The sequence below is a fragment of the Danio rerio genome, chromosome 19 (assembly GCF_049306965.1).
Source record: "Danio rerio strain Tuebingen ecotype United States chromosome 19, GRCz12tu, whole genome shotgun sequence".
NCBI lineage: Eukaryota > Metazoa > Chordata > Actinopteri > Cypriniformes > Danionidae > Danio > Danio rerio.
Window position 1 is genome coordinate 36489523 of NC_133194.1, and position 26326 is coordinate 36515848.

Consider the following 26326-nt stretch of genomic DNA (forward strand, 5'->3'; position numbering starts at 1 on the left):
TCTTACTGTACTTTAGAAAAACAACCTCAGTCCACACTATACAGCCTAAGGCGCATGATACTTAGCATTCATATACACAGAGCATGCTCATGTTTTGCCAGCATCTGTCAATCTGCAAGCATCTGTACTGTCAATCACCTCCGTGAAGTTGGCACCCCATTAAAATAAATAATCCCTAAAACTATGCCATTGGTTTGTGCTGACGTGTGCCACAAAATCAAATGTTATTGCTGGTTAGGTGTCTGAGATATTAAGCTTCTTTTTTTCTGACCGTGTGACGTCACTTTCCATCCCACATCGCTAAAATCACTCCAAATCAGCACAGTTCATTTGTGCTGGTTTACCCCATTAAACCAAACGCTGTACTGTTTTCCCTTGTTTAGATATAACCTAAATATTTTGAGAGCCGTGATGTTACTTTTTACCCCAGTTCCTCTGAATTGCACAAAACTGGAGTTGTTTGTGTTCTATTAAAAATAGCCTATAAAATAATACAAAATCGTAGCAATTAATTAGTTTAAATGTTTGGTTTCTTCCACAGAACACTTGTTTTGCTTCATAATACCTCAATGTATTACCAGGATTCATGGGTATTAATTATGCATGTTTTTTGTGCTGGAAGCTTGTGACTTGCATTTTACGAATCACCACAGACCACAGTGCTGTTGAAAGATTAATCATGACTAATAGCATACAAAATAATACTTTGTGTGCATAATTTGGTGTGTATTTCATGTTTGTATACAGTTGGGGCAAAATTATTAGCCCTCCTGCGCAATATTTAGTCTTTCAAATGTTTCTCAAATGGTAATTTATGGATTAAGGAAAATTTCACAGTATTACCTTAAGAACATTTTCTTCTGGAGAAAGTCTTATTTGTTTTATACAGTAGTCATGTCAAAGCTGTAACTACATCAGCCTACTATCATCCCAAAAACATTGCAAGAATTAGATGCTTTGTTCCCATGAACTTGTTCATGACTTTATCAGCAGCAGGGTGGATTACTGTAATGGACTCCCTCACTGGCATCATCATGGCAGAGCCCAAAAAAAAAATGGTTATTAGAAAATGTTATTAGAAATGAGTTATTGAAACTATTATGTTTAGAAATGTGTTGGAAAAAATATCTTCTCTCCACTAAACAGAAATTAAAAAACACTTTTATTTTGTGTGCAATTACTCACGATTAATTGTTAACCAGCACTATTTGTTGTTCTACCAAAGAAGAAAAAACATAACCTACATCATGGATGACCCAAGTTGAAGTAAACATCTTTTGTTTTTATATAATTAAATATCACATTAACCTGCACGCTGCTGTAAAAGTCTCGCCTTTCTGAAGACCTGCAACTATCATTCAGCAGCAGTCAACTTTAAGCTCCCAGACCAAGCATTACAGCATATGCGTAATTATCCCAAGCACTGTAATTTGCCCAATAATAGCGTGCAATGGAAACCCGGCGCACTGTAGGAGAGCTGGCATAGATGCCGGTCTGCAGGGACTTCTAACCTTCAAAGCATCTTCCCCGTAGCGGGCAGCCGTTCTGTAGAGTCGCCAGCCTGTGCCCAAATCTAAGGTGCCAATGAACGGCTGTAGTTTAAATGATCCGCTCGGTGCCAGGCGAAGGGGAGGGGAACAAAGAGACACTGTGTTTTAAAACACAAACACAGACACACACACAAAGACAGCTGTCCCAGACCCCCAGCTGTATGTGGTCTTTCACCAACCATCCCCCAATCAACCAAAACACAGCCATTTCCACTGTCCATTTCAGGATCTTCTCCACGGTCAAACCGCCCAAGCTGGGAACGCCCATCGCAATGCCAGCCTTCATTATGTGTGTATGTGTGTGTGTGCCCACATGCGCTTTCATCTGTCGGCCTCAGCCTTGCTCTACCCATTCATTGGGGTTTGCTTTGGGCTGTTATTCTACACGGTGGTAAAGATGACTTAACTCAGGACGTCCTTCAGCTGATGTGAATCTATTATTACAGGCATGAGAATTGATAGCTTTTCCACCCCTTGTTGGTTTATTTTAGAATAAAGAATAAGGAGAATTTATTATTAAACTAGGAATCACTTCGTGCAAAAAAATTTTGTGATTTATTGATAAAGATTTTTTAATTTGTTTTAAAAAGTATTTTTTAAGGTTAGATTGTCTATTATGAACTTATTTATTATTATCGAGCGACATTTTTTATCATTACCTTAATTAATTATTAATTTAGGACTATAAACTGGTTTGGGTCAGACACTATATTGTCAATAAACTTTTTTTATTAAAACTTTATTACAGTACTCTTTTGTCAAGCAGCAATGAGCAGTTTTGGTTACAATTTTAAGATTATTAAAAATATGTTCTTAGGAAAAAAAATTTATTTTTATGCAATGATTTTAAGGATAGCTATCCTTAAAGAAATAAATAAGAAAAAACATATCTTGCTTAGAGTTTACCTCATTGTGATTAAAGTTTAATAATATATTCATAAATTAAATGTCTTTGTGAATTTATCATCTATAAATTGAACTAATACACTCACTGGCCACTTTATTAGGTATACCTCACTAGTACTGGGTTGGACCCCACTTTTGCCTTCAGAACTGCCTTCATGACATAGATGCAACAAGGTACCTGAAGTATTCCTCAGATATTTTGGTCTATATTGACATGATAGCATCACGCAGCTGCTGCAGATTTGTCGGCTGCAGATTCGTGACATGAATCTCCCATTACACCACATGCCAAAGATGCTCTATTGGATTGAGAACCTGTGACTGTGGAGACCATTTGAGTACAGAGAACTCATTGTCATGTTTAGGAAACCAGTCTGAGATGATTCGCGCTTTATGACATGGTGCGTTATCCTGTTGGAAGTAGCCATCAGAAGATGGGTACACGGTGGTCATAAAGGGATGGACATGGTCAGCAACAATACTCAGGTAGGCTGTGGCGTTGACACGATGCTCAATTCTAACTAATGGGCCCAAAGTGTGCCAGGAAAATATCCCCCACACCATTACACCACCACAACCACCAGCAGCCTGAACCATTAATACAAGGCAGGATGGATCCATGCTTTCATGGTGTTGACGCCAAATTCTGACGCTACCATCTAAATGTCACAGCAGAAAACAAGACTCAGACCATTACATTTTTCCAATCTTCTGTTGTCTTCTGCTGCTGTAGCCCATCTGCCTCAAGGTTTGACGGGTTGTTTGATGTGAAAATTTTCTTTTTTTCAGACCATACTCTGTAAATCCTAGAGATGGTTGTGCGTGAAAATCCCAGTTGTTCAATAGTTTCTGAAATACTCAGACCAGCCTGTCTGGCACTAATAGCCATGTCATGTTCAAAGTCACTTACTGTAAATCCCCTTTCTTCCCCATTCTGATGCTCAGTTTGAACTGCAGCAGATCGTCTTGACCATGTCTACATGCCTAAATGCATTGAATTGCTGCCATATGATTGGCTGATTAGAAATTTGCGGTAATGATAACTGTTAAACTGAATAAATAAATGTAAAAAAGCAAAGGTTTTCTACGTCCCGAAAAAACAAGTTCTCATCTTATTATAGTTTTATGTAATTTTAATGAAGCTAAAATAAAATAAAAAAAACTGTTAGTCACAAAAAATGTTAAATATTAGATAAATTACTTCAGATGAATAATAAAAAAATGCTTCCTTTGCAAATGACTGAAATACATAAGGTTTAAATAAAAAGTTCTAAAATTATTACAACTAAAATAGAAACAAACAAAAAATATAATTCTTTACAATATTGTTTAATTTGTTATCTTTGTTGTTAATTTGTTGTAGTTTAACAACAATTAAAAATATTCAAATTATGAGCTAACATCTTTCTTTACCATAATTAAAATTATAAATTACTAAACACTGTAACCAATTGATGGCCTATGATTAGTTAATAGGTAGGTAATGCAAATTTTATTGATTAAATTTTTACGCAAAAATATATAAACAAATTTTAAAAATTAAAACTCAAAAGCATGATTAAATAGTTTTGGAAGGCTAATAGAACAGCAAAACACTATTAAAGTTCATAATTACTATAATAATACATAACCATGATGTTAAATATAAAAGAATATAGGGTCAACTTAAAAATTCATACAGTGTTCAACATGAAAACGTCAACAACAAAATTAATCGATGCTAAATCTGAAAGCTCTTTTAATACACTGTATGAATTAAATTCCTGCATTTTTAATTTACCAACCAATCCAACAGAAAATGCTGTTATTGTGACACATCCTGACACTTTCATCTTGAAAGTGAAATGTGGTGTCGCAAAATGACCTTCCTCTGTCTGCCACTGTTCTCAAAAATACTCTTATTACACAATAGTGTATCTTAAATGCATGACATCAGCGCTAAACAGCGTCCTGCTCTGGCCATAGAGAGAGCAATTAAAACCCTCTTGAATGTCATTATGATGTAATCAGACATCAAGCAGGAAGCATAAAACACTCAACTGTGAAAAAAAACACTGTTTGTCCGTTAGAGCAGGAAATAGATGTGCACAGGAAACGCCTCACCTGACTCTGTGTTCAAGTTTCCTCTATACGGAGCACAGATGAGGAGGCTTTTCTTTTTCGAAAAACAGAGGCTTTCACATGAAGCTAGTTTAATTTAGAAGCACTCACGTTGGGCTCTACTTCTGTTATACACATGTAGCTTGGTTTAAAGCTGAGAATTACGGAAAAGCAATCTTGCCAGATATACCTCATATCAAAGAAATAAAATTAAATAAATTAAAATAAGGTGCCGCAGTGGCACAGTGGGTAGTGATGTTGCCTTACAGCTAGAAGGTCGCTGGTTTGAGCCTCGGCTGAGTCAGTTGGCGTTTTTGTGTGGAGTTTGCATGTTCTCCTTGTGTTCGCGCGGGTTTCCTCCAGGCGCTCCGGTTTCCCCCACAAGTCCAAAGACATGTATATGGGTGAATTGAATTGGCTAAATTGTCTATAGTGAATGAGAATGTATGGGTGTTTTCCAGTAATGGGGTGCAGCCGGAAGAGAATCCGCTGCGTAGAACATGTGCCGGATAAATTGCCGGTTCATTCCGCTGTGGCGACCCCTGATTAATAAAAGGACTAAGCTAAAAAGAAAATTAATGAATAAATGAATAGTGTGTGAATGAGAATGAATGGGTGTTTCCCAGTGATGGGTTACAGCTGGAAAGGCATTCGTTGCGTAGAACATGTGCCAGATAAGTTGGCGGTTCCTTCAGCTGTGGCGATCCCTAAGCCTAAAAGAAAATGAATTAATGTATGAATGTGTGGGAATGAGAATGTATAGGTGTTTCCCAATACTGGGTTGCAGCTTGAAGGGCATCTGATGCATGAAACACATTCTGGTATAGTTGGCGGTTCATTCTGCAGGGCAACCCCTAATTAATAAAGGGACTAAGCCAAAAAGAAAATGATTGAATGAAATTAATCAAATTTTATTTAATTTAAAAAGTAAAATCAAATATTTAAATCTAAATTTAATTTAATCAAATACAAAAATTTGAATATTAAATCGAAATAAAAAATTAAACAAAATACATTACATTAATAAACAAATAAATAAATAAACAAATAAATAAATAAATAAATGCATCAACAAAAATAATCAATTATTATTAAGTAAATTATAATAATACTGGAATGTGAGATCAACCTCTGGCAACTTATCAAGTAAATAAAAAATTATAATTTGCATAATCAATGACCTTGTGATTAAATGCCAATAGTAATAAACAACTGCTGTCAAAAAAAATAATAATCAAATTAATGACACTGTAAAAGGCAACAGTAAAAAAACACCAAAAATTCAATTAATTAATTAAAAAAAATTAAGCACTGCCTGAAATCAATAAAATAAATCTTTTATTTCCTAAAAACCTTTCGAACGGCCTAAATTCAATTAAAAAAAGGTATTACAGTTTAGTTAAAAAAAAAGAAATTTATTTAATTTACAATGAAAATAGTTTTAATTTAATTGTTTATAAATTGTTCAAAATTAAATTAATTAAATCAAAAGAGCAGAGTTAGATTTCTGCAACACACACAGCAGTAGCAGGCCTGTAGGAGCTCAGACTGTGTGATGGTGTCTACAGCAGGTGGTCAGCAGACACACACACACACCGCCTGCCAGAGTTCAGAGACGCCTGACAGAAAGAGAAACAAATGGACAGACAGAGAAGAGTGAAAGGCGAAAAAGAGAAACAGCAGTTAAAAAGAAAAACCCCTGCAGAACATTCCTGGCTGAACAGTAGCACAGGTCAAGTGCGTTTTCAGAGGAGAAATTCCTGCACCTCTTTCATCTACTTCACATGGCCTGCCTGATTCACTGAGCGGCTTGATTTAGGTTGTGTTTACGCTACTGCATTTTTATTTTAACACAGCATTACACAATGATACAAAGTATCGTTGAGCTGTGCAATGCCAGCTGTATGGGACGGGATCATCTGCATGTCTAGCAGGTTTATAAGGTTTCCATACAATGCAGTTGACCAGCCAAACATTAAAGCGCAATTTGCAGAGATCGCCAGTTTTCCCAATCTAATCAGAGCGATTGACTGCACACACACATTGCTATAACCGTACCATCTGAAGATGAGTTTGCATATGTGAATCGGAAACATTTCTATTAAATAAATGTGCAAATAATATGTGATCAAATGCGTCAAAATCAAGTGTCAAATGCGCTTAACATAATACACACACTTATTAATGATTCCTACTTGTCTTCCTCGTGATGAAGAGTAGGCAAAATCTGATATGTAGTGGGGGAAAGAAGAAGAATGAGTTCAGACGCTGGGTTCGAACCGGGTTCATGATCGAACGTGTCAAAACATGTTGCCACGCGCGTTACGAGCTATGCCACTCATGCTGCTGTTTGCCGCTCTCTTTAGTTATGTTGTCTCTGTCAATCAAAAAGTGATGGGTGGGAATCCCTCAACTAGCTCATTCCAACAAGTGGTGCTATTTGCACTTAGCCTAAATAGACACTACAAAATGTAACACCTTTTTACATCGGACCATTTCTTTTTTAATTCACTCACAGTGCGATGTTTAGACCCAACTGCGTTAACCGCGTCAGCTAAACTCTCCCACTCTAATTTTTTTCTTTTGTTATTAACTTAAATCCGGAGGACAAACTTGCAAATAACACCGCTTTACTCCGGTCTACTAGTGATGTGTCGTTCATGAATGATTCGTTCATTTTGAACAAATCTCCAATATGACTCAGGAACTACGAGTCCTCCTAGGGAGTGATTCGTTCATCCGCACGTGCGCGCATTTGTGCAGGTGGTATCATTCATTTCAAGCCTTTTGAGTCGTTCATCGCGGAAAGGCAGAAGCCAGAAAAAGAATTGATCCGTTCATCTCTCGAGTCCTCTATCGGGCCTGAGCAATTTGTTCCTCACTGGCCAATCATATGCGTTTACAGCTGGAAAAAGAATTGAACTGTTCATTTCTCGAGTCCTCGGGTTTGAGTCATTCTGTCACGTGATGAACGAACGACTCAAGAGCCAAAAGATTTGAAAGGTGAACTAATCATCATGGCTCCTATTGACTCAGACTGTGTAGATTGGTTAAGATTATATGTGACTCTCGGTGTAACGTGAACGAACAACTGACATTTGAGGACATAAAAATACGTTCATAGAGAAAAGAGAAAGTAAGCATGGAATTATTACTTTCTCCTAATAATATTGTATTTATGACTTATTTGTTGTGTGATCAACCTTTTGGGCTAGTTGTAGATGTATAGATGTGTGGAAGCAATTCGTAACATTTTAATAATATTTTGGCAAATTGAACCAAATGAACGAAATTACTTGAGATTCGTTCATCTAGATGAATGACACTCAAAGATCCAAGTCAGTAAAATAATCCGAACTTCTCATCACTACGGTCGAGCTGTTTCTCAATTCCAAGAACGCAGAAAACGGACTTGCGTTCTTGTGGAGACCGGTCTTGCCAGGTGTCCTCGGAAGACTGAACTCAGGAGACCGCGAGGGCAGAGAACGCGTCCCTTGAGAAATGGGATGCTGCATTCTTCCTGATGGTCACGTGACCTTCACGCGTTTTAAATGGAAATTATTTAAATATTACAGCACTCATAGAACGATTTATTGTTTTCCCCCTCTTCAAAATATATACTTTGCATAAAAACATTACAAATATACTCTGCACAATATAAATAAAACAAATTTTAATACGATTTTTAGCAAACAAACACCCTTAATGTGTTTATTCCTTTATTAAGATATTCATGTTAATGTTTACTTTCACCGTTTCATTTAGGGAAACTCCTGAGGTATATAAGTGATATCTCTGAACTTTAATAATAAATCTAAATAAAATGCTGCGCTTTCCACCTCCAGCCGCAATGACTTCTGGGACTTCCAGAGCGAGTTCGGTGCTCAAGTCTGCATCAGTGCATCCTCGATATCAAGATTACATCCAGGAAGTTTCACGCGTCCTCCGTACTTGCGGTCTTGAGTTTTGGAACTGAACTTAGGCAGCTGATGATGATGTTGCACGAGAACACGAGGACGCAAGACCGCTGAAGAACGCATATTGAGAAACAGCCTCTACCTCCGATAGTAGAGTAATTACCATATTTATTAGGGGGAGGAGGCAGGGAGGGGTTTTGCGCTCGTGCACTCAGTTTCACGTTAAGTCGGATGTACAAAGAGAATATGTGTGGGATTCCGCGTACACAGCATTTCATACATATGAATTTTTGACTGCATACGCACAATTACAGCTTTGTGTACGCAATGTTTTAGTATGAATTCAACGCAAGTCTTCGTACATCGGACCCCTGGTGCGTTGTGATTGGCTGAATACCTAAAGCTTTAAACAGAAATGTTACACTTCTACCACCTCATCAACTGACCTAATTGATCGCCAGCTTGACTTGAAAAACAGGTAACAAATTGGTCAAGTTTTGAAAAGTCATTTTTCTTTCACACCAAACATCCAGCATCTGAATGAAATCGCTGGGGGCGCAAACAACACCAAAGCAAGAACATATGATGAACCCCCTGTATTTGCATATAAATTGGGGGGAGTTTGAACGAGGCGTTTTAGGGAAACGTGGGTTTTAGACTTTAGTCTTTGAGACTTCATATATGCACAAATAGCTTGTAGTTGTTGTAGTAACATTCTAAAAACAAAAGAAAACATGAAATAGCATCATATGACCCCTTTAAATGAAACTACACTAGTGTAAACAGAGCCTTAGGCCCTGCATAGGGTTCATACGGGCAGCTTCAATGCAGATCTTCCTTCACAAGCCCTAGATTTTCATCAGTACGACTGCAAATTCAGACTCACAACCGAGTGCGCTTCATCACAAGCTCCAATGCATTCAGACAACAGTCATGTTTATCACTCAACTGAAACTCTAGACATCCTACAATCCACAAAACTGTGCTGTGAAGCATTAAAGGGGCGTTCGTAGTTTTATTCATGCATACGGGCGACATTAGACCACCACCAGCAGATTCACAGATGCATGCAGGTTACCCAAACAGCCTGGACACTTTCATACTGAGGAAGATGCGGGAAACATATGATGGTGAATTTAGATGCTTTTTTTAAGATTTTGTTCGGTGAAAATGATCAGAGGGTTAGTTATACTTGTTAAAATGCAAGCTTCAGATGTCAAGCGTCTAGTTGTTGATGATGGTCCAGTGAATTAATGAAAATGCAATCAATACTGATGAGGTCTACTTCTGTCAAAAATACAATAAAATCAATGAATGAATGAATAAATAAAATAATAAATAAATAAATATAATGAAATGAATAAATAAACAAATATAATGAAGGAATGAATAAATAAATAAAATAAAATAGATGAATGAATGATAAAATTAATGCAATAAATAATGAATAAATAAAATAAATGAACATACATAAATAAAATAGATGAATGAATAAATAAAAAATATTGAATGAATGAATGAATATACAAAATAGAAGTAATAAAAAGATTAAATAAATCAATCAATGAATGAAAAAATAAATAAAATAATATATGAATGAAAAAATTAAATGAATAAATAAATAAAAATGAAAGAATAAAATAAAATAGAAGTAATAAATAAATGAATAAACAAATGAATAAAATAATGAATGAATAAATAAATAAAAATTAATAAATCAAATAAATGAATGAATAAATGGATAAATAAATCTAATTAAATAGAATTAATAAACGAACGAATAAATAAATGAATCAATAAATAAAATAATAATGAATGAATGAAAAAAGAAACAAATAAAATAAATGAATGAATAAATAAATTTATTAAAAAAATAAAAATAAATTAAATAATAAATCAACAAAACAATTGAACAAATAAACAAACAAAAAAAAATAAAAAAATAAAAATATATTTATATATATGAACAGATAAATAAATAATTAAAAGTAAAAATTAACAATAAAATAGTAACATTGACCCCATGAATAGCTAAAACATTAATAATTTTTTATACATTTAAATAAAATAAAACAAAATAAATTCTAATTAATTGAATTAAAGACAATAGGTCTGTCGGCAATGATGTTGTGATTAATGCTCAACATGTGCTAAGAACTAAGCCTGCAGATAAATAGCATTATTTCAACGAATTACACTTAAATAAACAAACAGTGATTTGTAGTTTTAATTTTAACAATTATATTAAAAACATCCCACAAAGTAACTGAAAATCCAGAAAGTGCATCAATAAAAGGTTTTTCTATCAATCAGTGAAGCATTTTACCTCAGCCAATCTGACTATGCCTAAACTGTAGAGTACTTGTCATTTTTTGCAGAGAGAGACTGCTTAAAAATCTAAAGAGCAGCTTCATTTGTTTACTCAGAGACACCCGCTGTTTACTGCTCCACATTCACAATCACACCGTAAAAACCTCTCATCATCCCTGATACCAGATCCAACAGTCTCCTATATCTTCATCCACAAAGCTTTTAGTCAAAACCAGACACTGATGACAAATTCAGTCTCTGAAACTCAACCCTGACACTGTCACCAAAAACACAGGCCATTGCCACACGAAAGGCAAATCTTTATGATGAATCAGCCGTCTTTAAATGAAACCTTGTGAAGGATGAAAGCGTAACGTATACGGTTTATCTGACAGACTCATATAGCGCATTTCTGACAGACACACCCAACAAAAACATCTCGACTGGGGCTTGATGCAATTACTCGTAATGACAATCATCAACAGGAAGAACGCCAAAATGGGGGAGCCGTGTTTTCCTCTTTATGCAAACAAACATCCTTTGAATGGCATGAGATGCAGTTAGACCTCGAAAACTAAGAGAAAACAAGAGCCTGTGAAAACAAGAGACGCAATGGTGCAATGCTACTAACATCCTAGCCAGACTTTCACTTCCTCTGTCTCGTGTATATACAGTTGAAGTCTGAATTATTAGCCCACCTGTATATTATTCCCCGATTTACGTTTAACAAAAAAGAAGTTTAACACATTTCTAATCCTAATAGTTTTAATGACTCATTTCTAATAACAGATTTATTTTATCTTTGACATGATGACAGTAAATGATATTTTACTAGATACTTTTTAGATACTAATATTCACCTTAAAGTGATATTTAAAGACGTAACCAAGTTAGGGTAATTAGGCAAGTAATCACGCTTTCGCAGTTATCACGATTATTATGCATTCGATAATTTTAAAACACTTCTAGTTTAGTAAATCTCACGAAAACTCCTTATATTTCAAAGTGTTATTTATTGCTGCTTACTACAGCAATAAACATACTGCCTGAAACAGCACAAAATAATAATAAAAACAAACAGTCCATTTCTCTCTTCGGACTTAAAAATAAGTGAAACAAGTTTCTGGTATTTAAATATAAGTAATAATTTTACACAAAGTTAAAAAAATGTCAGAACAATGAATAAACAAACAAGAAATAATAAAACAATAAGAATAAATTAAAAAACATAGTATTTGTTTGTGTTCACGTCGCTGCAAATATGCGCACACAAGCCACATGCCTCCATTGGAAATAAAGAACTTGCTCGTGGAAAAGACGGGATATGTGAATAGCCCTTATTTAATAGCCTCAGCCATAGTTTAAATCAGCTTTTAACCCCTTCAGACCTGAATTATTTTCCAAATTTCAGAAATATGGGATGTCATGTGATGTCCACTGTAATGGACACAGGGTCTGAAGGGGTTATTCCAGTGTGCAATGCGTATTGTGTACAGTACAAGCTCGGAACTTTAAACTAGCTCACACTTAACATAATTTTTTGTTGCAGGAGTTTTGTTCTGTGCAGAAGCGTGCTGAGAAGCCTTTACGATTAATAATTATTTAAAAAATTAACCATGATGAATTAAAAGCGTGGTTAATAGTAAAATCGGTTAATAGCTGCAATCCTATTTTGTAGAAAAAAAAATAAATCAAAAAAGTGTATTTATATATTTATATATATATATATATATATATATATATATATATATATATATATATATATATATATATATATATATATATATATATATATATATATATATATATATATATCTTCCATGGCGGGGTCCCACGCTAAAATTGATCCCGACTACATTACAGCTTGCCGACTCATGTTTGTTTTTTTTGTTTGTTTTGTTTGTTTTTTTTTAATAGCGGGTGATAATCGCACCAAAACGTATTAGAAGGTAAGTGAATTATAACAGCGCAAACTTTTCTGTAACCGTAGTAGGGCTGTGCGTCATTTGTTTAACCTTTAAGGTTATGTTCTGACAGACTGACTGACAGGTGCATGATGTGGAGGAAATCGGCGCACAAGCAAAGACATTTCCATGCTCGTAGGCTATTACATAATTGCAATCCCGACCTTATACTACACTCACAATATTTGTCATTTAAATAATGCCAGAGGCAGTTGGTGGATCTGTATAAAAAAGGCCTGCCGCCACAGGTGGAAAAAAATCCTAGAGGAAACACTGTACACTGTATAAGGGGCTAATAGTTTTAACCTTGAAATAATTTTTTTTTAAAAATAATAATTAACTGCTTTTATTCTAGCCTAAATAAAAAAAAATACGACTTTCTCCATGAAGAAACAATATTATAGGAAATACTGTGGAAAATTTCATTGTTAAATATTATTTGGAAAATATTTGAAAAAGAACAAAAAAATAATAATCCAGAGGGCTGATAATTTTGACTTTACTTGTATATCCTGCATATGAATTTAGCAGGTGTAGTCACTTTGTACTAAAAAGATAAACATTAAAGGAAGAGTTCAACTTAAATTTACTCACCCTCAAACCTTTGTGAGTTTCTTTCTTCTGTTAAATACAAAATACAACATTTTGGAGCTAAAAATCTGTAACCGTTGACCTCCAAAGCAGGAAAAACAAATACTATGGAAGTCAACGGTAACAGAGTTCCAGTTAAATTCAAAATATTTTCTTTTGTCTTCAACAGAAGACAGTAATGTATTTATTTAATGCCATGCCAGCAATCAAGGCTATTTTCATAGCAAGAACATTTCGATAATATAAATACAATTAAAAACAAACATATTTATTCAGTTTTAATAATAAATTCCAGTAATTGTTGACTAATATGTAAATGTTCATTTTATTTATTTACAATACAGTGTGTAAAGTAATATTTTCTGTCCTTTTAGTAAATATATTATATGAGAGATTTATAATAATTAGGATCTAATTAGGATTAAATTGTAATACTTAAAAAAAAAAAAAAAAAGTTTAAAAAGTTATAATTTTGCCGGCGCAATAGCCTAGTGATTAACACGGCGATATATGATGCAGCAGCATGTCAGGGCATCCAGAGTTCGAATCCCGGCTCGAGGACATTTCCCAACACCCCCCTCTCTCTCTACCAACTTTGCTTCCTGTCTAATCACTGTCCTATCTAATAAATGCAAAAAGGCGAAAAATAAATCTTTAAAAAATATGTTTCATCTTATTTCATGCTTTAAGTTTGTAGTTACTATACACCCAAAATGATTCCGCATAAATCCGCTGAACTCCCAATGCAATCTGTATAGAAATAGCAAAACATGTCCTCAGATTCTGTCTGGCCCAAATCATCAGTGTACATCTCTTCACAAAGGTATACCAAGTGCAGACACAGATATGCTGACAATGGGGTGTTTCAAAGCTGCGTCGATCAGTCAATCCATCAGCAGATTGCTCATATGTCTAATAACAGACAGATCAACTGATCGATGGAGCTCTGAAATGCTTTAGTGTCCAAATAATTGCATTTGCACTTAGTGAACAGCGGCGAAGAGTGGTAAACCGATGACCTACACAGCCAATTCACAGACATGTATGTTAGGTATGTGAACACAATGGCCAATTGCCAGTGTTTAAGCTCAAAGGTTATGCCGTGGTCATACTAGTGTTTGAGCATGCAAAATTCAGTCATTCAGCGCTGCGAAAAGGGGCAGATTAAACAAGACGATTAGACATTTAAAAAAAAGTGAGCGATTGGTCCATATTTTTTAAATTTCTATACAGTGAGGTCATGTTTTGATCTTCGATTGGTCTCACACGGTCTGAATTTTGCATCGCAGCGAACTTATGTTTCCGGGCTGTCGCATACGCACATGTTTAAATGGAACTCTTTGGGGGGGAAAGTGCAGTGTGACTGCAGCTTTAGCGAGTTTTTAAAATTTTCATTCATTTTAATTTTCATTCATTTTAATTTTCATTCATTTCATTCCATACAATTACGGATTGGTACGGAAGATGATACTTTTGACACTAATCCCTAATATATGACAGTGTAGGTCTACAGTTTGTATTATATCCACTAAATCAGAGATTAATTAGGGATATTTTTCCTCAAGATGAAGTCCTGGCAAAGTGGATCAAGATGTAGGCCATTAGTGCTCAACTTTAAAAGCGCATGACCCACGTGCAGAGGATCAAAGCTGGATTTGTGTTGATCTCTACACGCTCCAACACTGTTAATACTGGCATCCCAGATTTGCTCTCTTCCTCTTTTAATAGAGTAAGACTTAGCCAAGTGACGATAACTCCACCGGGATGCAGTTTGATATGCCCGCCAGAGGGATAGAGACAGAGCCGCCACATGTGTGTTTTACTGCAAGGGCACAGCTGGAGCGATCCCGAGCATGCAGCTGCATTGACCTGAGGCTCAACAAAGACTATCTGTGCCCGCGCTCAGAGACACGGACTGTGCCAAATCGGTACCAGCAGGGCCAGTTCAACCAAATGTTGGTACATAGAAGAGACGCCGCAGGATCACTGGCTTCCCTAGAGCACAGGTGCGAGAAAAAGCTTCAAAACCCGCCTATCATGGCTGGCAGAGACAAGAGGAAAGACGCCCAACTCTCACAGAGGACATCCAGACAAAAAGTAAAACACACACAAGAGACTGAACCCATTTTAATAGACTACCGAAGAATGTGAAGCTTTCTAATGACCTGGTTTTACCCTCACATTGATATTCATCATCTGAAAGCGAGGAAGCAAGCAGAACAGTTTCAACCCCACCAAAAAAAACTATAGTAGGATAGCGTCGCTGATTATTTTTACACTTATTATGCGACTTTAACACCTTCAATTTCAACTGTCTGCATCTGTAATTAATGTAATGCCAGAAGCAATAATTACATGCACTGCAACATTTTCCACTTAAGCAGGAAATTGATCTCTCAAGGCGATGCCGGGAGGACAGAGTTGATACCCATCAGATGGTGCAATAAAGAACAGAAAAAGTAATCCTGCTACAAAGAATAAGATCTTTTTAAGAATGTCATTTGATAACTTTTGTTTAAATAACACCCATATAACTATAGTACCCACACTTTTCCTAAATGTTTTTATATTTTTTATGCCATTGTTATTTTATTAAAGTTACATAACACAATAGAGTTCTAAGAGTATTTCTTAAGGCTGGTTTATACTTCTGCGTCGAGTGATCGGTGTGACCCACAGTGCCTGCCTTGTGCATAGTCGTGCATATATACTTCTGCGTGCTTTTTGTGTTGCTCTGCAATAAAACTTCCAAAATGCTAGCTGGCAGTGAGGTTTTCATATTCCTCTGTGCTGAGTTTCTTTGCTGTTTTTTTTTTTCTGCACACTACAAGTAGCTAAAACTCGCTCATTCAGAGGCGTGAACCGTTGGACGTGCAACAACTTTAATCATAGAGTAAACACAAAACAAAAGTTTCCATCTGGAGCTATTTTACAGACTCGACACTTGTAAACACTTGCTCTATTGGGCTTACCAAGCTGACCAATCACAGAGTTTGTGCTATGTGTTGTTGCGGCGTGTATTTACATTTTTTAAGAGGTGTGCATCAGCAACGTCAAGGGGTCTACGACGGAGCATACGTGTGCACTTGATGCAGAATATAAATCAGCCTTTATTTTAATGGCCTTAACAGTCAAAGTGACCACATATCTTACACTACTTTTTTCGTTATTTTAAATATGCGTGGCTCAGCTACCTAGCAAATTTTTGCTCACAAAATCATAACTTTACTTTCGACATGGGCGATGCAGTGGAGCAGTAGGTAGTGCCTTACAGCAAGAAGTTCGCTGGTTCGAGCCTCGGCTCAGTTAGCGTTTCTGTGTGGAGTTTGCTTGTTCTCCCTGCGTTCGCGTGGGTTTTCTCCGGGTGCTCCGGTTTCCCCCACAGTCCAAGGACATGCTGTACAGGTGAATTGGGTAGGCTAAATTGTCCATAGTGTACGAGTGTGTGTGTGCATGTTTCCCAGAGATGGGTTGCGGCTGGAAGGGCATCCGCTGCGTAAAAACAAGCTGGATAAGTTGGCGGATTATTCCTCTGTGGCGACCCTGGATTAATAAAGGGACTAAGCCGACAAGAAAATGAATGAATGAACTTTTGATGTCCCTTTCAAAAACAATACTTTCACTGGAAACCTCCTGCTTGCCAGTGAGGTTCATATCTTCGGGGGTGATCTAGCAACACACTTGCACTATTATAGACCACATTACAATAAAACATTATATTTTAGGGTAAAAACTTCACAAAACATGATGGCTGTCAATCAAATCTTAATTCTATAATCTCAACAGAAGCTTCAAATGTAAAAACTGCATGACAAAATTTGGTACAGTCTTATTTTATAAATGATCACAATGATGTCTTTGGCTATTCTAGTAAAAGGTTTCCAGGCACGGGTATTAGCAGGCAGGACAATTACCTGGATAAAAATTTGTATATACATTTTTTTTTTTTGTCTTCAAATGGCAATGACATCTTTACCATTTCCATCAGAAGGATAAAAATGTGAATTTGTAATAGCTTTGACATCATGCACATGCACTTTACACATTCAGTCTACAGACATGAACTAGACCGTTTATTTAGTGTTTTTTGGCAGACTACAGGGCTGTATATGCGTAGTGTTTAGTGGGATCGTCAACTACTGGCCTGGAATGCATAATAGTGTTTTATTAGCTTTCACTGATCTGTGGGAACATTGACAGCGTTGTCAGCTATTCGAAATTCCCATGAAATAAGGCAAATGAAGGGCGACACAAGGTGGCTCAGTGGTTAGCACTGTCACCTCACAGCAAAAAGGCCACTGGTTCAAGTTCTGGCTGGGATTTCTGTGTGGAGTTTGCATGTTCTCCATCTGTTCCCATGGGTTTCCTCCAGGTTCTCTGGTTTCCCCTACAGTCCAAAGACATGCAGTATGGGTGAATTGAATTAGCCAAATTGTCCATAGTGTATGTCTGTGCATGTGAGTTTATTTACATCTGCTGTGCAAAAAAAAATGCTCTATAAGTTGGCAGTTCATTCCACTGTGGCAACCCCTGATGAATAATGGGACTAAGCAGAAGAAAAATAATTAATGAAAAGCAAATGAAACATTATAATTTTTAAGTACAGTGAGTTATGTCTTGTAAATCTACTCTTAGAATCCTGAACCTGACTCACTTTTAACATATAAAATCCACCAAATTTAATCAAACATGGTGCATCATTTTTATAACAAGGTTGCGGATTCCAATCTGGCAAAATAGCAAAAGCATTTTAAGTTCCCATTAATGTTTTTAATAGGTTTTAGTGTACAAACCTCTAATATTAATGTCTTTTTCAAATAAATGTTGGGTGAGTGTGCTAGTTTCTCAATTTATCTGACTATACCAGAGATGCACTGGAAGAAGAGACGTTAAGCACCAAAAAATAAGACAAAGCCACAATTTTGTTGACAAGAAAGATAAGAAAAAAACAGGGACAAGCACATCAGACAAGGAACAGTTAAGAATCCCCCCATGAGTAGCCGAGTTTAGATGTGAGATAAGGGGGCTGGGTGGCGAGAAAGATATAAGACGAGGGGGGGCATGAAACACAGACAGAATCACTTGCAGTCAAGAGCTCATCATAAATTGGCAAGGTTGCACTCGAGAGGTGAGAGACTGAGAAACTGCAGAAAGTAATTTATATATACATGTGGCACGTGTTCAGAATTTCAATGAGCTGCACGCACAGTGACTCCGTAAACTTCTGACTCTCTTAAAAAACTCATCTGATCTCCGTTACTGCCTGCACTGCACACAGACACAGCGATAAACCCCCTCGACTCAAAGCAGAAGCAGCATTTCTCACATGACTGCAGATGCTCTCCACGTTTAGCATGATGAAATTTTTAAAAGAGAGAAAAAGTGACTAAATGCATTGCCTATATTTAACAAACTACTAAAGCAAATGACATTTTAATTTAGAAAAATTATTGCAAATCAGATCATTTCAAAGATACATGAGATGCACGGGACATATCGGGTGAAAAAAATATATATCCACTGTATTTTTAATCAATTTAAAACCTTTGGTATGACACTTTTTGTTATTTAATAGTGCACAGGCCAAAAAAAAAATCAGTGTGCACATTCTAAAAAATCTTTAAGCAGGTGCTCAATAAAATGAAACAAACAAACAAAAATTGCATAAACAAACACTTAGCAAAACGATAGAAAAGTACTTTTTTAGATGCAGCAATAAACTAGATAGTATACCCAAATGCATGTCATTTCTTTCTTTATCTCTGTTTAGTCATTTTAATCACTAGACAATAATGCAACACGAATAAAAAATAAATTAATTAATTTTTACATAAACCTAAAACAAAAAACAACAAATGATTAAAAAAAAACAAAAATTAAACAAAACAAAAAAATATTAAAACAAAAAAATACTACAAAACAAAAACAATTATAAAAAACAATTAACAAAAATAAATAAACAAAAATATTAAATAAAACAAAACAAATAATTAGACAAAAAACTAAAACATTTATTTAAAAAATACTTTAAAAATTAAATAACAAAAACAAAAAACAAAAAAACAATTATTTTAAAAATAAACCAAACATTAAATAAAACAAAAAAACAAACAAATAACAAAAACAATTATAAAAAAAATTATTAAAACAAAAATATTAAATAAAACTAAACAAACATAACAAAAAATAAACAAAAACAATTATGAAAAATAATTAACAAAAACAAAACAATTAATCAAAAAACAAACAAAATTTAAACAACAATTATGAAAATTTATTAAAACTAAAAAATTAAAAACAATCATAAAAATAATTAAAACAAAACAAATAAATAAATAACAAACAAACACATTATTATTAAAATAATAATAATAATAATAATAATAAATAAAATAGTACAATAAAACAAAATAACAAACAAATAAAATAATTAATAATAATAACAATAATAATAATAATAATAATAAAATAACCAAAAAAAAAATCTAATAAAATGTGCTATCTGAATCTTGTATAAACAATACTGCGGTAGCTGTTGTGGTTTTTTACAACTTTGTAAAATCATATTACAGCATTTTGCAGCCTCTGATATATACTGCATCATGGTGCTCAAGTTAGGCTTTGCTGGTTCAAATCCAATTCCCGCATTCTTCTACGTCAGTCAATCTCATCATTTCTCTTACCTTTTCTACAGCAGAAATAACTTTACATCTACACCCAACTCAGATCATCATGTCTACAACCATAAACAAGCATCTGCCATTAATCTTGTGATGTGACTCAGTGATTTCTGACCTAGAAAACACTCCACATGCCCCTAAAATGCACTGGACATCCTTACATCTCAAAACCAACAGCGCATACATGTGATCATAAGGAGCAATGGGTCAAGACGCTGAGCTCATACTTGCCTCAAGACACAAAAATGACTCAACGAGATGAGAATAAAAGAAACAGACTGTCACTGCAACAAAACGCATCCACATCTGGACTCCACAAGACCAGCATGCAGCAGAAATACCCTCAACTACAAAGTCAAGGAAATATATGCATGAAAAAAAAGATGATAGCTTTTTGTTTAGTTTTTTTTTTTTTTTGAATGAAAAGAGGGGAACCATTTCCTTCCCAGAGGGCACGGAAGTCTCTAATACTCGCAGATGTCACTTCTTCCTCAATTCTGACACACAAAGGTTCTTTCAATATACCACAATTTATAAATGGGGTTTATAACAAAAAGCTGTTGAATGCTTGCTTCTGATTGGCTCATTATTGGCAATGGGAACTGCATGGCTATAGTAGTGCCAGGCAGGTCATGAACACATTATAGTTCCGTATACTGAATGATTTCAGTTATTTCACAGCCTACAACTTGACTCTGCACGATACATCAATTCAGAATCGATCCAAATTCACAATGGTCACATGCAATGTTGAGCTGGGATTGATGTTTTACTTGAGGGGTATTGCACAAAAGTAAAATAAGGTTAAGATTAAGCTGGGGTTTTAAAGCTATCCTGGCTGAACTTAGCCTGAAGTTACATGAAAGTAGTCGAAATTATGCTAAATAAAGTTACTATGGACTCCAGTTTCCCCTACAGTATAGAGACATGCGCTATAGATGAATTGGGTAGGCTAAATTGTCTGTAGTGTATGTGTGTGTGAATGAGAGTTTATTGGTCTCCCAGTGATGGGTTGCAGCTGGAAGGGCATCCGCTGTGTAAAACATGTGCCGGGTAAGTTGGCGGTTCATTCCGCTGTGGCAAGCCCTGATTAATAAAGGGACTCATTTTTGTAATTGTTTTAGGGCTGCACAGTATTAGAAAATTCCTCAACCTGAACAATTACACACATTTAAATCATGAGACTGATTCCTGTGACGCTCCAGGGACAGACAAGTCTTCGCTGAGGCCCAGCTTCCAGCCTCCGCCGCTGAAACTGCAGCTCTGCACAAGACCTTTGGCCAGCGGAGAAATTGAAATGGTCCTGCTCAACTGAGTCTGGTTTCTCTCAAGATTTTTTTTTCTTCACTTTCGCCAATTGGTGAAGTTTTTTTTCCCTCTCCGCTTTCACCAGTAGCTTGCATGGTTTGTGATCGGTAGAGCTATGCATCGATGGATTTGCTCTTCAGTGTTTAGGCCCTCAGTAGTGATTATTAAACCACACTGAACTGAGGTGAACTGAACTTAAACACTTAATACTGAACTACACCGTTTCAATTTACTATGATTTTTTATGTGAAGCTGCTTAGACACAATCTACAGTGAAAACTATACTATACAAATAAAGGTAAATTGAATTGAATTAAAAAAAGGTTTGGATGAGATGCGCAAACTAGAGATGCATCTCAAATCGCATACTGTACTTATGCACTATCCTATGCTAATTTGTAGTATAAATAGTAAATAAAGAAGCAGAAGTGTGGAATGTTGACTTCATGCACTCAATAGTCACAGTTTTGCTCATGTAGAGGAAGGGGAGGTGCTATCAGGCAATGAGGTTGGCCTATTTATTTTGTATTTTGAGAGCAAAATTCTCAAATGCAAGCGATTATTCCACCAACTGATGGTACTTCTATGTAGTTTGGGCAATTATTTCACTAATCTGGCAAGCGATTAATGTTGTCTGGGGAAAAGGTTGAATTTCCCTTAGTAAAAAACAAAGCTTTCAAAAAAAAAAAAAAAAAAAAAAAGTCAAGATCAACAAAGCTTTTTTTTTTTTTTTTTTTTTTTTTTTTATTGTCTAAAAACAAGAATGGTTGTTGTTCAATAGTTTTAGGACAACTTTGATGAAAGATATTGACCCACTTCAAATGTTGACTATTCTATGCACTACACGGTTGAGAAAATAAGTGCATAAGTGTGCCATTTGAGAAGCAACTTAATACTACATACAAAAGCTGTTTGAGGACAGGTATAAGCAGGATTACTGACTCCAGTCCGTTTAATTAATATTAGAAAACAATGCGCACATTTCGCTTCACATTGAAGCTGCATCACCACCTTGGGTGTGCATTATTTTTCTGTTCATTCAATGGTCCATCTTCAATTTCTCCTCACATGTAACAGTTGCATTTGTGGTTACAACAAGTAACTGGTAAAAATCTGTAAAAATATATAAATTACCACAAAAAAAAAAACAGAGATCATTTAGCCATGCCAATGATTTCAGCAATTCTGGAATCTTTGTAATTCTATAAGTCAAATGGAATAACATGTATTGATATCATTAGGAATGGATCTACAGAAGTGCATCCCTACGCTAGAAGGGCATGAAATGACAAACTAATCTGCTAGGAGCTAAATATAGGCATAGTTTTGGCAGAAAAAAAAATTATATTTACAGTTACAGAAGCAACGAACGTTCAATATATGATTCGTTTACGTCTATAATGTGATAAAATGCTACCTTTCCCCAAGTACTTTGACCATAACACACAACTGCAAAACAACTATGAAATATATAAATAGCTATGCTGAATGATTCACTGTTTTAATCTGTTTTTCCCATGTTTGTGTATTGCTGTCATCTGCTATTTTTTGACATGCTTTCTTTGCAACTGTCAATTTTTTATGAGTCATCGTAACAAGCCATACAGAAATGTCTTTCATATATTTACATTTGACAGCCTTTAGCAAGAACACGGAGTGTTTTTTAAAGAAATAAATACAATCAACAATTGATTCTCAGCACTAATCTCAAACTAAAAAAATAAAATTATTGGCTGTAAATTTACCCTCATGTCTAAAAGATGTAGGAGACTTTGTTAATTCAGCAGAGCATTAAATAAGATTTGAGTAGCTACCGCTGCTTTGAGAGTGAAATAAACATTAACAGACAAAACAAAACGAGTATGCATGACTCCTAACAATCTACTGAGCTGAAGCAAAATGACAACTGAACATAATTAACTGTACCCACAGCTTCTGCAAATGGTCCTGATAACGTTAACAATCACAACATTCTGGACGGCAACCTTCTTGCCGCATCTGTGTACCATCAATTTTGCTTGCCTGCATCTACTTTTTACTCTTAACAAGAAAGTTCAGCCTAAAATGACATTTCTGTCATCGTTTGCTCACCCTTGATTTGTTCCAAACCAGTTAAGAGTTTCTTTCACCTGTTAAACACAAAAGAAGATATTTGAAGCATGTTGGAAACCTGTAACAAATCATCCATAGTATTTGTTTTTCTTACTATAGAAGTCCAGACCAGAGGGTGAGCAAATTAACATCAATTTTAAATTTTTTGGCTGAACTACCTCTTTAAGCAAGATACCAGCATGGTTTTAATAAGTTTCAAATAGAAAAACAACATAATTAGCATAACATACTCCATTAATAATAAAATTAACCGGTTACCAACTCTAACCTCATCATTTAAAGGCACAGTTCAACCAAAATTCTCATTGTTTGTCTGTCGAGATTCACGTTGATTTGTACACAAAATGATTGAGGTAAAGTTAGTTTTATATTCGCACTTTCAGACTTTCTCTTTAATAAAATTAATTAAAAAAAGTATTATTTGCAAATTCTAAAAAGGGAAATCATATTATCAGTTACTTGACTGTTCACAGTCAATTAAACAGTGCTAATCTTGTTTTGAAGTCATAGTTAAATGCGATTTTAGACCGAATGTTTAAATTAGCGTAATAAGCAATATAGAGACCATTAAAAAGAACGAATTTGCAAATATAAAACCAACTTTACCTCAGTCACAAAATTAGGTATTCACGCTTATTATAGGGACTGACATTAGAGACCATATCTTTAGACGTTTTGTTAGAGCAACTGACTCCCGTTTTGGAGGTCGTAGATTCGATCTCAGCTCAGAGCAGGTTGGGTAGTGTAGGACTGGTGGAGTTACATTTGCACATTCAGTCAGTGATGACATGCTCCTACATTGTTAAACACGGAACTTTGAATTTTCAGTGTGAAATAACATAGAAGTATGAATTCAAAACAACATCAGCACTATTTTTTTTACTTTACTGAGGTAAAGTAGATTTTATATTTGCACATTCATTCAGTCACAACTTGTGTCAAGCTCCTCATATTGTTTCCAATGCTAGTTTATAATGACTGAAATCACATGTAAATATGACTTTAAAACAACATCAGCACTATTTACTTGACTGTGAATGTTGTACTTTGATAGTTGTTGGCTGCTAATGTGGTTTCATTAGGAATTTGCAAAGAATACGTTTCTGAACTTGCATCATTAATGAGAATGTCCGAATGTCTGAATATAAAATCATCTTTACCTCAATTTAATAACAGCCTCAGACACTATACATTATCAATACAGGGGTTACTGAGGTAAAGCTGGTTTTATATTCGCACATTCGTTCAGTGACAACTTGTGACACGCTTCCTATATTGTTTCCAAGGGTAGCTACTTTGAAAATAATGACTGAAATCCCATGTATATATGACTTTAAAACAACATTAGCATTATTTACTTGACTGTGAACAATGTTGTACTTTGATAGTCGCTGGTTGCTAATCTGGTTTTATCAATGGGAATTTGCAAATAATTTTCTGAAATTATACAATTAAGGAGAAAGCCCAAATGTCTGAATATAAAACCAACTTTATCTCAATTGGGGGGGGGGGGGGGTCTACAAAGAAGTACCACGATGACTAAAATATCTCTTTTGCGTTCAAATGATGAAGGTCAATGAGCTTGAAACGACACGAGAGTGAAAATTACACCCCATAATAAATAATATAAACAGAGCAGAATGAACTTTCCCTTTAAATAAACGCATTTCATAAACACGTCGCGTACAAAACAAAGCCAAAAATACAAAACTGTACAATGATTGTCTATTATTATATTTCTTACGAGCTAAATGAGTCTCAAAACTGCATAAAAGACAACTGACAAAAGACAATAGAGAAGTCATTGTGCTGAACTCTCCAATGCACCATTCACAATATAACAGCATCGATGAAACTACTGATGTTTGTGCCAGAATTTTGACCTCCTGTAAGTTTGTAATCGGGTGTGGAATAAAAACACGCCAGTCATTCATGCAGCGATCTCTGTCAAACTCTCCGCCCGCTGCAATCGGTCTGTCCGCGCTCAATAGAGAGTCTATTCATGACTATCTTTCAACTGCACACTACAACGCTTTAAAAAACTTCAACCAGCAGGAGCGAAACAGCTCTAAGTGTGTGGCTTGTGACCACACCATCATTAGGCGAAAGGCAGACGCGAAATAAAAGGCACAAACCTGAAGCGGCGAGGCGACTTTTCCTCCTTCCAGGGATTGATGTTTGGGAGTTTGTTGCAGTCGCGCGCTCCCTCCCTTTCTCTAGCGCACTAGATAGATAGCGCTGATGTTGTTTTCACTTCCTCTTTCCTCCTCCTCCAGGATGCTGATTGGTGCAGCGGCTTCTTGTGTTCACCAATCACAGGAACGTAAATCCTGATTTTTTCAATAGACTCATAAAAGCACATCAATGTGGTTTTCAAGGTAAATAAATCATCCAGATTGTGATTGACATAAATATACGACAATTAGATTAATCGATATTTTTTTAAATAAAGAAAATAGGATTAAACTGATTTAAAATTATGGAAATAAACATATTCATATACAACAAACAACCCAAAACAAATAAAAATTGCTTTAAAAAGAATAAGGCAAGGCAAGGTAAGGCAAACTTTATTTATAGAGCACAATTTTACACAACCGTAGTTGATCCAAAGTGCTTTACAATAAAATAAACTAGACAGTAAAAAAAAAAAAAAAATTGTGTTAAAAATAAAAGGAAATGTATATGTTTAAAAGTAATATTAAAATACAAAAAATAATAATAATAACATGCATGCGTCACTCAAAGGCAAGAGAGTAAAAATAAGTCTTTAAGTTAGATTTAAAAGCATCCAATGAAGGAGAAATCCTGATGTTCAGAGGAAGACTGTTCCAGAGCCTTGGGTCGCAATACAGAAAGCTTGATTACCTTTTGACTTAAATAGCAAT

At 35.3% G+C, this 26326-nt stretch overlaps 1 protein-coding gene across 8 annotated transcripts in view; it reads right to left on the minus strand.

The window, feature by feature from the left end:
* The window catches only part of elmo1 (engulfment and cell motility 1 (ced-12 homolog, C. elegans)), a 178399-nt gene extending 152735 nt beyond the window's left edge, over positions 1–25664 (minus strand). For 4 of the 8 annotated variants that reach the window (XM_073930735.1, XM_073930730.1, XM_068215107.2 and 1 more), the window contains exons 1-2: positions 25574–25664; positions 23418–23455 (exon numbers count right to left, since the gene is read on the minus strand). The gene's annotated coding sequence lies outside the window, so the exon portion shown is untranslated. The remainder of the gene's footprint in view (positions 1–23417; positions 23456–25573) is intronic. The other 4 variants (XM_009294313.5, XM_009294310.5, XM_009294311.5 and 1 more) reach the window with 1 other exon arrangement.
* Between the last annotated feature and the right edge of the window lie 662 nt (positions 25665–26326).